Raw genomic sequence first — 14,205 nt, 5'->3', positions numbered from 1 at the left:
AAATTGATGAAAAGTTCAATTGTACCAAGATTTTTCTATGTTCCCGAGGGCCTACAGCTACAACTTCGCTACCAGACTGTAGCAATTCAAAAGTTACGTCGAATGAGCCTATCGGCATATTCCTGGCTATTGTAGTTTAGGAGATATTGACAGATTTAGCCATTTTGGGGGGTATGAAAATTTATGAAAAGTTCAATTACACCAACATTTCTCTATGTTCCCGAGGGCCTACAGTTACAACTCCGCTACCAGACTGTAGCAATTCAAAAGTTACGTCGAATGAGCCTATCGGCATATTCCTGGCTATTGTAGTTTAGGAGATATTGGCAGATTTAGCCATTTTGGGGGGTATGAAAATTTATGAAAAGTTCAATTACACCAAGATTTCTCTATGTTCCCGAGGGCTTACAGTTACAACTCCGCTACCAGACTGTAGCAATTCAAAAGTTACGTCGAATGAGCCTATCGGCATATTCCTGGTTATTGTAGTTTAGGAGATATTGGCAGATTTAGCCATTTTGGGGGGTATGAAAATTTATGAAAAGTTCAATTACACCAAGATTTCTCTATGTTCCCGAGAGCCTACAGTTACAGCTTCGCTACCAGACTGTAGCAATTCAATAGTTACGTCGAATGAGCCTATCGGCGTATTCCTGGCTATTGTAGCTTAGGAGATATTGGCAGATTTAGCCATTTTGAGGGGTATGAAAATTTATGAAAACTTCAATTACACCAAGATTTCTCTATGTTCCCGAGGGCCTACAGTTACAACTCCGCTACCAGATTGTAGCAGTCCGAAAGATACACCGAATGAGCCTATCGGCGTATTCCTCGCTATTGTAGTTTAGGAGATATTGGCAGATTTAGCCATTTTGGAGGGTATGAAAATTTATGAAAAGTTCAATTACACCAAGATTTCTCTATGTTCCCGAGGGCCTACAGTTACAACTTTGCTACCAGATTGTAGCACTCCGAAAGTTACATCGAATGAGCCTATCGGCGTATTCCTCGCTATCGTAGTTTAGGAGATGTTGTCAGATTTAGCCATTTCGAGGGGTATGAAAATTTATGAAAAGTTCTTTTATACCAAGATTTTTCTATGTTTCCGAGGGCCTACAGCTACAATTCCGCTACCAGATTGTAGCAGTCCGAAAGATACACCGAATGAGCCTATCGGCGTATTCCTCGCTATTGTAGTTTAGGAGATATTGGCAGATTTAGCCATTTTGGAGGGTATGAAAATTTATGAAAAGTTTAATTGTACCAAGATTTTTCTATGTTCCCGAGGGCCTACAGCTACAACTCCGCTACCAGATTGTAGCAGTCCGAGAGTTACACCGAATGAGCCTATCGGCGTATTCCTCGCTATTGTAGTTTAGGAGATATTATCAGATTTAGCCATTTTTGGGGGTATGAAAATTGATGAAAAGTTCAATTGTACCAAGATTTTTCTATGTTCCCGAGGGCCTACAGCTACAACTCCGCTACCAGACTGTAGCAATTCAAAAGTTACGTCGAATGAGCCTATCGGCATATTCCTGGCTATTGTAGTTTAGGAGATATTGACAGATTTAGCCATTTTGGGGGGTATGAAAATTTATGAAAAGTTCAATTACACCAACATTTCTCTATGTTCCCGAGGGCCGACAGTTACAACTCCGCTACCAGACTGTAGCAATTCAAAAGTTACGTCGAATGAGCCTATCGGCATATTCCTGGCTATTGTAGTTTAGGAGATATTGGCAGATTTAGCCATTTTGGGGGGTATGAAAATTTATGAAAAGTTCAATTACACCAAGATTTCTCTATGTTCCCGAGGGCTTACAGTTACAACTCCGCTACCAGACTGTAGCAATTCAAAAGTTACGTCGAATGAGCCTATCGGCATATTCCTGGTTATTGTAGTTTAGGAGATATTGGCAGATTTAGCCATTTTGGGGGGTATGAAAATTTATGAAAAGTTCAATTACACCAAGATTTCTCTATGTTCCCGAGAGCCTACAGTTACAGCTTCGCTACCAGACTGTAGCAATTCAATAGTTACGTCGAATGAGCCTATCGGCGTATTCCTGGCTATTGTAGCTTAGGAGATATTGGCAGATTTAGCCATTTTGAGGGGTATGAAAATTTATGAAAACTTCAATTACACCAAGATTTCTCTATGTTCCCGAGGGCCTACAGTTACAACTCCGCTACCAGATTGTAGCAGTCCGAAAGATACACCGAATGAGCCTATCGGCGTATTCCTCGCTATTGTAGTTTAGGAGATATTGGCAGATTTAGCCATTTTGGAGGGTATGAAAATTTATGAAAAGTTCAATTACACCAAGATTTCTCTATGTTCCCGAGGGCCTACAGTTACAACTTTGCTACCAGATTGTAGCACTCCGAAAGTTACATCGAATGAGCCTATCGGCGTATTCCTCGCTATTGTAGTTTAGGAGATGTTGTCAGATTTAGCCATTTTGAGGGGTATGAAAATTTATGAAAAGTTCTTTTATACCAAGATTTTTCTATGTTTCCGAGGGCCTACAGCTACAATTCCGCTACCAGATTGTAGCAGTCCGAAAGATACACCGAATGAGCCTATCGGCGTATTCCTCGCTATTGTAGTTTAGGAGATATTGGCAGATTTAGCCATTTTGGAGGGTATGAAAATTTATGAAAAGTTTAATTGTACCAAGATTTTTCTATGTTCCCGAGGGCCTACAGCTACAACTCCGCTACCAGATTGTAGCAGTCCGAGAGTTACACCGAATGAGCCTATCGGCGTATTCCTCGCTATTGTAGTTTAGGAGATATTATCAGATTTAGCCATTTTTGGGGGTATGAAAATTGATGAAAAGTTCAATTGTACCAAGATTTTTCTATGTTCCCGAGGGCCTACAGCTACAACTCCGCTACCAGACTGTAGCAATTCAAAAGTTACGTCGAATGAGCCTATCGGCATATTCCTGGCTATTGTAGTTTAGGAGATATTGACAGATTTAGCCATTTTGGGGGGTATGAAAATTTATGAAAAGTTCAATTACACCAACATTTCTCTATGTTCCCGAGGGCCTACAGTTACAACTCCGCTACCAGACTGTAGCAATTCAAAAGTTACGTCGAATGAGCCTATCGGCATATTCCTGGCTATTGTAGTTTAGGAGATATTGGCAGATTTAGCCATTTTGGGGGGTATGAAAATTTATGAAAAGTTCAATTACACCAAGATTTCTCTATGTTCCCGAGGGCTTACAGTTACAACTCCGCTACCAGACTGTAGCAATTCAAAAGTTACGTCGAATGAGCCTATCGGCATATTCCTGGTTATTGTAGTTTAGGAGATATTGGCAGATTTAGCCATTTTGGGGGGTATGAAAATTTATGAAAAGTTCAATTACACCAAGATTTCTCTATGTTCCCGAGGGCCTACAGTTACAACTCCGCTACCAGACTAAAGCAATTCAAAAGTTACGTCGAATGAGCCTGTCGGCGTATTCCTGGCTATTGTAGTTTAGGACATATTGGCAGATTTAGCCATTTTGGGGGGTATGAAAATTTATGAAAAGTTCAATTACACCAAGATTTCTCTATGTTCCCGAGGGCCTACAGTTACAACTCCGCTACCAGACTGTAGCAATTCAAAAGTTACGTCGAATGAGCCTATCGGCATATTCCTGGCTATTGTAGTTTAGGAGATATTGGCAGATTTAGCCATTTTGGGGGGTATGAAAATTTATGAAAAGTTCAATTACACCAAGATTTCCCTATGTTCCCGAGGGCCTACAGTTACAACTCCGCAACCAGACTGTAGCAATTCAATAGTTACGTCGAATGAGCCTATCGGCGTATTCCTGGCTATTGTAGTTTAGGAGATATTGGCAGATTTAGCCATTTTGGGGGGTATGAAAATTTATGAAAAGTTCAATTACACCAAGATTTCTCTATGTTCCCGAGGGCCTACAGTTACAACTCTGCTACCAGACTGTAGCAATTCAATAGTTACGTCGAATGAGCCTATCGGCGTATTCCTGGCTATTGTAGCTTAGGAGATATTGGCAGATTTAGCCATTTTGAGGGGTATGAAAATTCATGAAAAGTTCAATTACACCAAGATTTCTCTATGTTCCCGAGGGCCTACAGTTACAACACCGCTACCAGATTGTAGCAATTCAAATGTTACGTCGAATGAGCCTATCGGCGTATTCCTGGCTATTGTAGTTTAGGAGATATTGGCAGATTCAGCCATTTTGGAGGGTATGAAAATTTATGAAAAGTTCAATTACACCAAGATTTCTCTATGTTCCCGAGGGCCTACAGTTACAACTTCGCTACCAGATTGTAGCACTCCGAAAGTTACATCGAATGAGCCTATCGGCGTATTCCTCGCTATTGTAGTTTAGGAGATGTTGTCAGATTTAGCCATTTTGAGGGGTATGAAAATTTATGAAAAGTTCTTTTATACCAAGATTTTTCTATGTTTCCGAGGGCCTACAGCTACAATTCCGCTACCAGATTGTAGCAGTCCGAAAGATACACCGAATGAGCCTATCGGCGTATTCCTCGCTATTGTAGTTTAGGAGATATTGGCAGATTTAGCCATTTTGGAGGGTATGAAAATTTATGAAAAGTTTATTTGTACCAAGATTTTTCTATGTTCCCGAGGGCCTACAGCTACAACTCCGCTACCAGATTGTAGCAGTCCGAGAGTTACACCGAATGAGCCTATCGGCGTATTCCTCGCTATTGTAGTTTAGGAGATATTATCAGATTTAGCCATTTTTGAGGGTATGAAAATTGATGAAAAGTTCAATTGTACCAAGATTTTTCTATGTTCCCGAGGGCCTACAGCTACAACTCCGCTACCAGACTGTAGCAATTCAAAAGTTACGTCGAATGAGCCTATCGGCATATTCCTGGCTATTGTAGTTTAGGAGATATTGACAGATTTAGCCATTTTGGGGGGTATGAAAATTTATGAAAAGTTCAATTACACCAACATTTCTCTATGTTCCCGAGGGCCTACAGTTACAACTCCGCTACCAGACTGTAGCAATTCAAAAGTTACGTCGAATGAGCCTATCGGCATATTCCTGGCTATTGTAGTTTAGGAGATATTGGCAGATTTAGCCATTTTGGGGGGTATGAAAATTTATGAAAAGTTCAATTACACCAAGATTTCTCTATGTTCCCGAGGGCTTACAGTTACAACTCCGCTACCAGACTGTAGCAATTCAAAAGTTACGTCGAATGAGCCTATCGGCATATTCCTGGTTATTGTAGTTTAGGAGATATTGGCAGATTTAGCCATTTTGGGGGGTATGAAAATTTATGAAAAGTTCAATTACACCAAGATTTCTCTATGCTCCCGAGGGCTTACAGTTACAACTGCGCTACCAGACTAAAGCAATTCAAAAGTTACGTCGAATGAGCCTGTCGGCGTATTCCTGGCTATTGTAGTTTAGGAGATATTGGCAGATTTAGCCATTTTGGGGGGTATGAAAATTTATGAAAAGTTCAATTACACCAAGATTTCTCTATGTTCCCGAGGGCCTACAGTTACAACTCCGCTACCAGACTGTAGCAATTCAAAAGTTACGTCGAATGAGCCTATCGGCATATTCCTGGCTATTGTAGTTTCGGAGATATTGGCAGATTTAGCCATTTTGGGGGGTATGAAAATTTATGAAAAGTTCAATTACACCAAGATTTCTCTATGTTCCCGAGGGCTTACAGTTACAACTCCGCTACCAGACTGTAGCAATTCAAAAGTTACGTCGAATGAGCCTATCGGCATATTCCTGGCTATTGTAGTTTAGGAGATATTGGCAGATTTAGCAATTTTTGGGGGTATGAAAATTTATGAAAAGTTCAATTACACCAAGATTTCCCTATGTTCCCGAGGGCCTACAGTTACAACTCCGCAACCAGACTGTAGCAATTCAATAGTTACGTCGAATGAGCCTATCGGCGTATTCCTGGCTATTGTAGTTTAGGAGATATTGGCAGATTTAGCCATTTTGGGGGGTATGAAAATTTATGAAAAGTTCAATTACACCAAGATTTCTCTATGTTCCCGAGGGCCTACAGTTACAACTCCGCTACCAGACTGTAGCAATTCAAAAGTTACGTCGAATGAGCCTATCGGCATATTCCTGGCTATTGTAGTTTAGGAGATATTGACAGATTTAGCCATTTTGGGGGGTATGAAAATTTATGAAAAGTTCAATTACACCAACATTTCTCTATGTTCCCGAGGGCCTACAGTTACAACTCCGCTACCAGACTGTAGCAATTCAAAAGTTACGTCGAATGAGCCTATCGGCATATTCCTGGCTATTGTAGTTTAGGAGATATTGGCAGATTTAGCCATTTTGGGGGGTATGAAAATTTATGAAAAGTTCAATTACACCAAGATTTCTCTATGTTCCCGAGGGCTTACAGTTACAACTCCGCTACCAGACTGTAGCAATTCAAAAGTTACGTCGAATGAGCCTATCGGCATATTCCTGGTTATTGTAGTTTAGGAGATATTGGCAGATTTAGCCATTTTGGGGGGTATGAAAATTTATGAAAAGTTCAATTACACCAAGATTTCTCTATGTTCACCAGGGCCTACAGTTACAACTCCGCTACCAGACTGTAGCAATTCAAAAGTTACGTTGAAAGAACCTATCGGCGTATTCCTGGCTATTGTAGTTTAGGAGATATTGGCAGATTTAGCCATTTTGGGGGGTATGAAAATTTATGAAAAGTTCAATTACACCAAGATTTCTCTATGTTCCCGAGGGTCTACAGTTACAACTCCGCTACCAGACTAAAGCAATTCAAAAGTTACGTCGAATGAGCCTGTCGGCGTATTCCTGGCTATTGTAGTTTAGGAGATATTGGCAGATTTAGCCATTTTGGGGGGTATGAAAATTTATGAAAAGTTCAATTACACCAAGATTTCTCTATGTTCCCGAGGGCCTACAGTTACAACTCCGCTACCAGACTGTAGCAATTCAAAAGTTACGTCGAATGACCCTATCGGCATATTCCTGGCTATTGTAGTTTAGGAGATATTGGCAGATTTAGCCATTTTGGGGGGTATGAAAATTTATGAAAAGTTCAATTACACCAAGATTTCCCTATGTTCCCGAGGGCCTACAGTTACAACTCCGCAACCAGACTGTAGCAATTCAATAGTTACGTCGAATGAGCCTATCGGCGTATTCCTGGCTATTGTAGTTTAGGAGATATTGGCAGATTTAGCCATTTTGGGGGGTATGAAAATTTATGAAAAGTTCAATTACACCAAGATTTCTCTATGTTCCCGAGGGCCTACAGTTACAACTCCGCTACCAGACTGTAGCAATTCAATAGTTACGTCGAATGAGCCTATCGGCGTATTCCTGGCTATTGTAGCTTAGGAGATATTGGCAGATTTAGCCATTTTGAGGGGTATGAAAATTCATGAAAAGTTTAATTACACCAAGATTTCTCTATGTTCCCGAGGGCCTACAGTTACAACACCGCTACCAGATTGTAGCAATTCAAATGTTACGTCGAATGAGCCTATCGGCGTATTCCTGGCTATTGTAGTTTAGGAGATATCGGCAGATTCAGCCATTTTGGAGGGTATGAAAATTTATGAAAAGTTCAATTACACCAAGATTTCTCTATGTTCCCGAGGGCCTACAGTTACAACTTCGCTACCAGATTGTAGCACTCCGAAAGTTACATCGAATGAGCCTATCGGCGTATTCCTCGCTATTGTAGTTTAGGAGATGTTGTCAGATTTAGCCATTTTGAGGGGTATGAAAATTTATGAAAAGTTCTTTTATACCAAGATTTTTCTATGTTTCCGAGGGCCTACAGCTACAATTCCGCTACCAGATTGTAGCAGTCCGAAAGATACACCGAATGAGCCTATCGGCGTATTCCTCGCTATTGTAGTTTAGGAGATATTGGCCGATTTAGCCATTTTGGAGGGTATGAAAATTTATGAAAAGTTTATTTGTACCAAGATTTTTCTATGTTCCCGAGGGCCTACAGCTACAACTCCGCTACCAGATTGTAGCAGTCCGAGAGTTACACCGAATGAGCCTATCGGCGTATTCCTCGCTATTGTAGTTTAGGAGATATTATCAGATTTAGCCATTTTTGGGGGTATGAAAATTGATGAAAAGTTCAATTGTACCAAGATTTTTCTATGTTCCCGAGGGCCTACAGCTACAACTCCGCTACCAGACTGTAGCAATTCAAAAGTTACGTCGAATGAGCCTATCGGCATATTCCTGGCTATTGTAGTTTAGGAGATATTGACAGATTTAGCCATTTTGGGGGGTATGAAAATTTATGAAAAGTTCAATTACACCAACATTTCTCTATGTTCCCGAGGGCCTACAGTTACAACTCCGCTACCAGACTGTAGCAATTCAAAAGTTACGTCGAATGAGCCTATCGGCATATTCCTGGCTATTGTAGTTTAGGAGATATTGGCAGATTTAGCCATTTTGGGGGGTATGAAAATTTATGAAAAGTTCAATTACACCAAGATTTCTCTATGTTCCCGAGGGCTTACAGTTACAACTCCGCTACCAGACTGTAGCAATTCAAAAGTTACGTCGAATGAGCCTATCGGCATATTCCTGGTTATTGTAGTTTAGGAGATATTGGCAGATTTAGCCATTTTGGGGGGTATGAAAATTTATGAAAAGTTCAATTACACCAAGATTTCTCTATGTTCCCGAGGGCTTACAGTTACAACTGCGCTACCAGACTAAAGCAATTCAAAAGTTACGTCGAATGAGCCTGTCGGCGTATTCCTGGCTATTGTAGTTTAGGAGATATTGGCAGATTTAGCCATTTTGGGGGGTATGAAAATTTATGAAAAGTTCAATTACACCAAGATTTCTCTATGTTCCCGAGGGCCTACAGTTACAACTCCGCTACCAGACTGTAGCAATTCAAAAGTTACGTCGAATGAGCCTATCGGCATATTCCTGGCTATTGTAGTTTAGGAGATATTGGCAGATTTAGCCATTTTGGGGGGTATGAAAATTTATGAAAAGTTCAATTACACCAAGATTTCTCTATGTTCCCGAGGGCTTACAGTTACAACTCCGCTACCAGACTGTAGCAATTCAAAAGTTACGTCGAATGAGCCTATCGGCATATTCCTGGTTATTGTAGTTTAGGAGATATTGGCAGATTTAGACATTTTGGGGGGTATGAAAATTTATGAAAAGTTCAATTACACCAAGATTTCTCTATGTTCACGAGGACATACAGTTACAACTCCGCTACCAGACTGTAGCAATTCAAAAGTTACGTCGAATGAACCTATCGGCGTATTCCTGGCTATTGTAGTTTAGGAGATATTGGCAGATTTAGCCATTTTGGGGGGTATGAAAATTTATGAAAAGTTCAATTACACCAAGATTTCTCTATGTTCCCGAGGGCCTACAGTTACAACTCCGCTACCAGACTAAAGCAATTCAAAAGTTACGTCGAATGAGCCTGTCGGCGTATTCCTGGCTATTGTAGTTTAGGAGATATTGGCACATTTAGCCATTTTGGGGGGTATGAAAATTTATGAAAAGTTCAATTACACCAAGATTTCTCTATGTTCCCGAGGGCCTACAGTTACAACTCCGCTACCAGACTGTAGCAATTCAAAAGTTACGTCGAATGAGCCTATCGGCATATTCCTGGCTATTGTAGTTTAGGAGATATTGGCAGATTTAGCCATTTTGGGGGGTATGAAAATTTATGAAAAGTTCAATTACACCAAGATTTCCCTATGTTCCCGAGGGCCTACAGTTACAACTCCGCAACCAGACTGTAGCAATTCAATAGTTACGTCGAATGAGCCTATCGGCGTATTCCTGGCTATTGTAGTTTAGGAGATATTGGCAGATTTGGCCATTTTGGGGGGTATGAAAATTTATGAAAAGTTCAATTACACCAAGATTTCTCTATGTTCCCGAGGGCCTACAGTTACAACTCCGCTACCAGACTGTAGCAATTCAATAGTTACGTCGAATGAGCCTATCGGCGTATTCCTGGCTATTGTAGCTTAGGAGATATTGGCAGATTTAGCCATTTTGAGGGGTATGAAAATTTATGAAAAGTTCAATTACACCAAGATTTCTCTATGTTCCCGAGGGCCTACAGTTACAACACCGCTACCAGATTGTAGCAATTCAAATGTTACGTTGAATGAGCCTATCGGCGTATTCCTGGCTATTGTAGTTTAGGAGATATTGGCAGATTCAGCCATTTTGGAGGGTATGAAAATTTATGAAAAGTTCAATTACACCAAGATTTCTCTATGTTCCCGAGGGCCTACAGTTACAACTTCGCTACCAGATTGTAGCACTCCGAAAGTTACATCGAATGAGGCTATCGGCGTATTCCTCGCTATTGTAGTTTAGGAGATGTTGTCAGATTTAGCCATTTTGAGGGGTATGAAAATTTATGAAAAGTTCTTTTATACCAAGATTTTTCTATGTTTCCGAGGGCCTACAGATACAATTCCGCTACCAGATTGTAGCAGTCCGAAAGATACACCGAATGAGCCTATCGGCGTATTCCTCGCTATTGTAGTTTAGGAGATATTGGCAGATTTAGCCATTTTGGAGGGTATGAAAATTTATGAAAAGTTTATTTGTACCAAGATTTTTCTATGTTCCCGAGGGCCTACAGCTACAACTCCGCTACCAGATTGTAGCAGTCCGAGAGTTACACCGAATGAGCCTATCGGCGTATTCCTCGCTATTGTAGTTTAGGAGATATTATCAGATTTAGCCATTTTTGGGGGAATGAAAATTGATGAAAAGTTCAATTGTACCAAGATTTTTCTATGTTCCCGAGGGCCTACAGCTACAACTCCGCTACCAGACTGTAGCAATTCAAAAGTTACGTCGAATGAGCCTATCGGCATATTCCTGGCTATTGTAGTTTAGGAGATATTGACAGATTTAGCCATTTTGGGGGGTATGAAAATTTATGAAAAGTTCAATTACACCAACATTTCTCTATGTTCCCGAGGGCCTACAGTTACAACTCCGCTACCAGACTGTAGCAATTCAAAAGTTACGTCGAATGAGCCTATCGGCATATTCCTGGCTATTGTAGTTTAGGAGATATTGGCAGATTTAGCCATTTTGGGGGGTATGAAAATTTATGAAAAATTCAATTACATCAAGATTTCTCTATGTTCCCGAGGGCCTACAGTTACAACTCCGCTACCAGACTGTAGCAATTCAAAAGTTACGTCGAATGAGCCTATCGGCATATTCCTGGTTATTGTAGTTTAGGAGATATTGGCAGATTTAGCCATTTTGGGGGGTATGAAAATTTATGAAAAGTTCAATTACACCAAGATTTCTCTATGTTCACGAGGGCCTACAGTTACAACTCCGCTACCAGACTGTAGCAATTCAAAAGTTACGTCGAATGAACCTATCGGCGTATTCCTGGCTATTGTAGTTTAGGAGATATTGGCAGATTTAGCCATTTTTTTGGGGGGGGGTATGAAAATTTATGAAAAGTTCAATTACATCAAGATTTCTCTATGTTCCCGAGGGCCTACAGTTACAACTCCGCTACCAGACTAAAGCAATTCAAAAGTTACGTCGAATGAGCCTGTCGGCGTATTCCTGGCTGTTGTAGTTTAGGAGATATTGGCAGATTTAGCCATTTTGGGGGGTATGAAAATTTATGAAAAGTTCAATTACACCAAGATTTCTCTATGTTCCCGAGGGCCTACAGTTACAACTCCGCTACCAGACTGTAGCAATTCAATAGTTACGTCGAATGAGCCTATCGGCGTATTCCTGGCTATTGTAGTTTAGGAGATAATGGCAGATTTAGCCATTTTGGGGGGTATGAAAATTTATGAAAAGTTCAATTACACCAAGATTTCTCTATGTTCCCGAGGGCCTACAGTTACAACTCCGCTACCAGACTGTAGCAATTCAATAGTTACGTTGAATGAGCCTATCGGCGTATTCCTGGCTATTGTAGTTTAGGAGATATTGGCAGATTTAGCCATTTTGGGGGGTATGAAAATTTATGAAAAGTTCAATTACACCAAGATTTCCCTATGTTCCCGAGGGCCTACAGTTACAACTTCGCTACCAGACTGTAGCAATTCAATAGTTACGTCGAATGAGCCTATCGGCGTATTCCTGGCTATTGTAGCTTAGGAGATATTGGCAGATTTAGCCATTTAGGGGGGTATGAAAATTTATGAAAAGTTCAATTACACCAAGATTTCTTAATGTTCCCGAGGGCCTACAGTTACAACTCCGCTACCAGATTGTAGCAATTCAAAAGTTACATCGAATGAGCCTATCGTTGTATTCCTGGCTATTGTAGTTTAGGAGATATTGGCAGATTTAGCCATTTTGGGGAGGTATGAAAATTTATGAAAAGTTCAATTACACCAAGATTTCTCTATGTTCCCGAGGGCCTACAGTTATAACTCCGCTACCAGATTGTAGCAATTCAAAAGTTACGTCGAATGAGCCTATCGGCGTATTCCTGGCTATTGTAGTTTAGGAGATATTGGTAGATTTAGCCATTTTGGGGGGTATGAAAATTTATGAAAAGTTCAATTACACCAAGATTTCTCTATATTCCCGAGGGCCTACAGTTACAACTCCGCTACCAGATTGTAGCAATTCAAAAGTTACGTCGAATGAGCCTATCGGCGTATTCCTGGCTATTGTAGTTTAGGAGATATTGGCAGATTTAGCCATTTTGGGGGGTATGAAAATTTATGAAAAGTTCAATTACACCAAGATTTTTCTATGTTCCCGAGGGCCTAGAGTTACAACTCCGCTACCAGATTGTAGCAATTCAAAAGTTACGTCGAATGAGCCTATCGGCGTATTCCTGGCTATTGTAGTTTAGGAGATATTGGCAGATTTAGCCATTTTGGGGGGTATGAAAATTTATGAAAAGTGCAATTACATCGAGATTTCTCTATGTTTCCGAGGGCCTACAGTTACAACTCCGCTACCAGATTGTAGCAATTCAAAAGTTACGTCGAATGAGCCTATCGGCGTATTCCTGGCTATTGTAGTTTAGGAGATATTGGCAGATTTAGCCATTTTGAGGGGTATGAAAATTTATGAAAAGTTCAATTACACCAAGATTTCTCTATGTTTCCGAGGGCCTACAGTTACAACTCCGCTACCAGATTGTAGCAATTCAAATGTTACGTCGAATGAGCCTATCGGCGTATTCCTGGCTATTGTAGTTTAGGAGATATTGGCAGATTCAGCCATTTTGGGAGGTATGAAAATTTATGAAAAGTTCAATTACACCAAGATTTCTCTATGTTCCCGAGGGCCTACAGTTACAACTTCGCTACCAGATTGTAGCAATTCAAAAGTTACGTCGAATGAGCCTATTGGCGTATTCCTGGCTGTTGTAGTTTAGGAGATATTGGCAGATTTAGCCATTTTGGGGGGTATGAAAATTTATGAAAAGTTCAATTACACCAAGATTTCTCTATGTTTCCGAGGGCCTACAGTTACAACTCCGCTACCAGATTGTAGCAATTCAAAAGTTACGTCGAATGAGCCTATTGGCGTATTCCTGGCTATTGTAGTTTAGGAGATATTGGCAGATTTAGCCATTTTGGGGGGTATGAAAATTTATGAAAAGTGCAATTACATCGAGATTTCTCTATGTTTCCGAGGGCCTACAGTTACAACTCCGCTACCAGATTGTAGCAATTTAAAAGTTACGTCGAATGAGCCTATTGGCGTATTCCTGGCTATTGTAGTTTAGGAGATATTGGCAGATTTAGCCATTTTGGGGGGTATGAAAATTTATGAAAAGTGCAATTACATCGAGATTTCTCTATGTTTCCGAGGGCCTACAGTTACAACTCCTCTACCAGATTGTAGCAATTCAAAAGTTACGTCGAATGAGCCTATTGGCGTATTCCTGGCTAGTGTAGTTTAGGAGATATTGGCAGATTTAGCCATTTTGGGGGGTATGAAAATTTATGAAAAGTTCAATTACACCAAGATTTCTCTATGTTCCCGAGGGCCTACAGTTACAACTCCGCTACCAGACTGTAGCAATTCAATAGTTACGTCGAATGAGCCTATCGGCGTATTCCTGGCTATTGTAGTTTAGGAGATATTGGCAGATTTAGCCATTTTGGGGGGTATGAAAATTTATGAAAAGTTCAATTACACCAAGATTTCCCTA

General features: G+C 40.5%; 1 long non-coding RNA gene across 1 annotated transcript in view; it reads left to right on the top strand.

Annotated features, from left to right (window-relative positions):
* LOC145453747 (uncharacterized) overlaps positions 1–14,205 on the top strand; it is a 39,118-nt gene that overhangs the window by 17,629 nt on the left and 7,284 nt on the right. The gene's annotated exons all lie outside the window — the stretch shown is intronic.

Source organism: Botryllus schlosseri, chromosome 13 (assembly GCF_051294905.1).
Source record: "Botryllus schlosseri isolate E-star chromosome 13, Bs_hap1, whole genome shotgun sequence".
NCBI classification, from domain to species: Eukaryota; Metazoa; Chordata; class Ascidiacea; order Stolidobranchia; family Styelidae; genus Botryllus; species Botryllus schlosseri.
The sequence above is the reverse complement of the archived record's forward strand: the minus strand, read 5'-3'. Positions and strand labels throughout refer to the sequence as shown.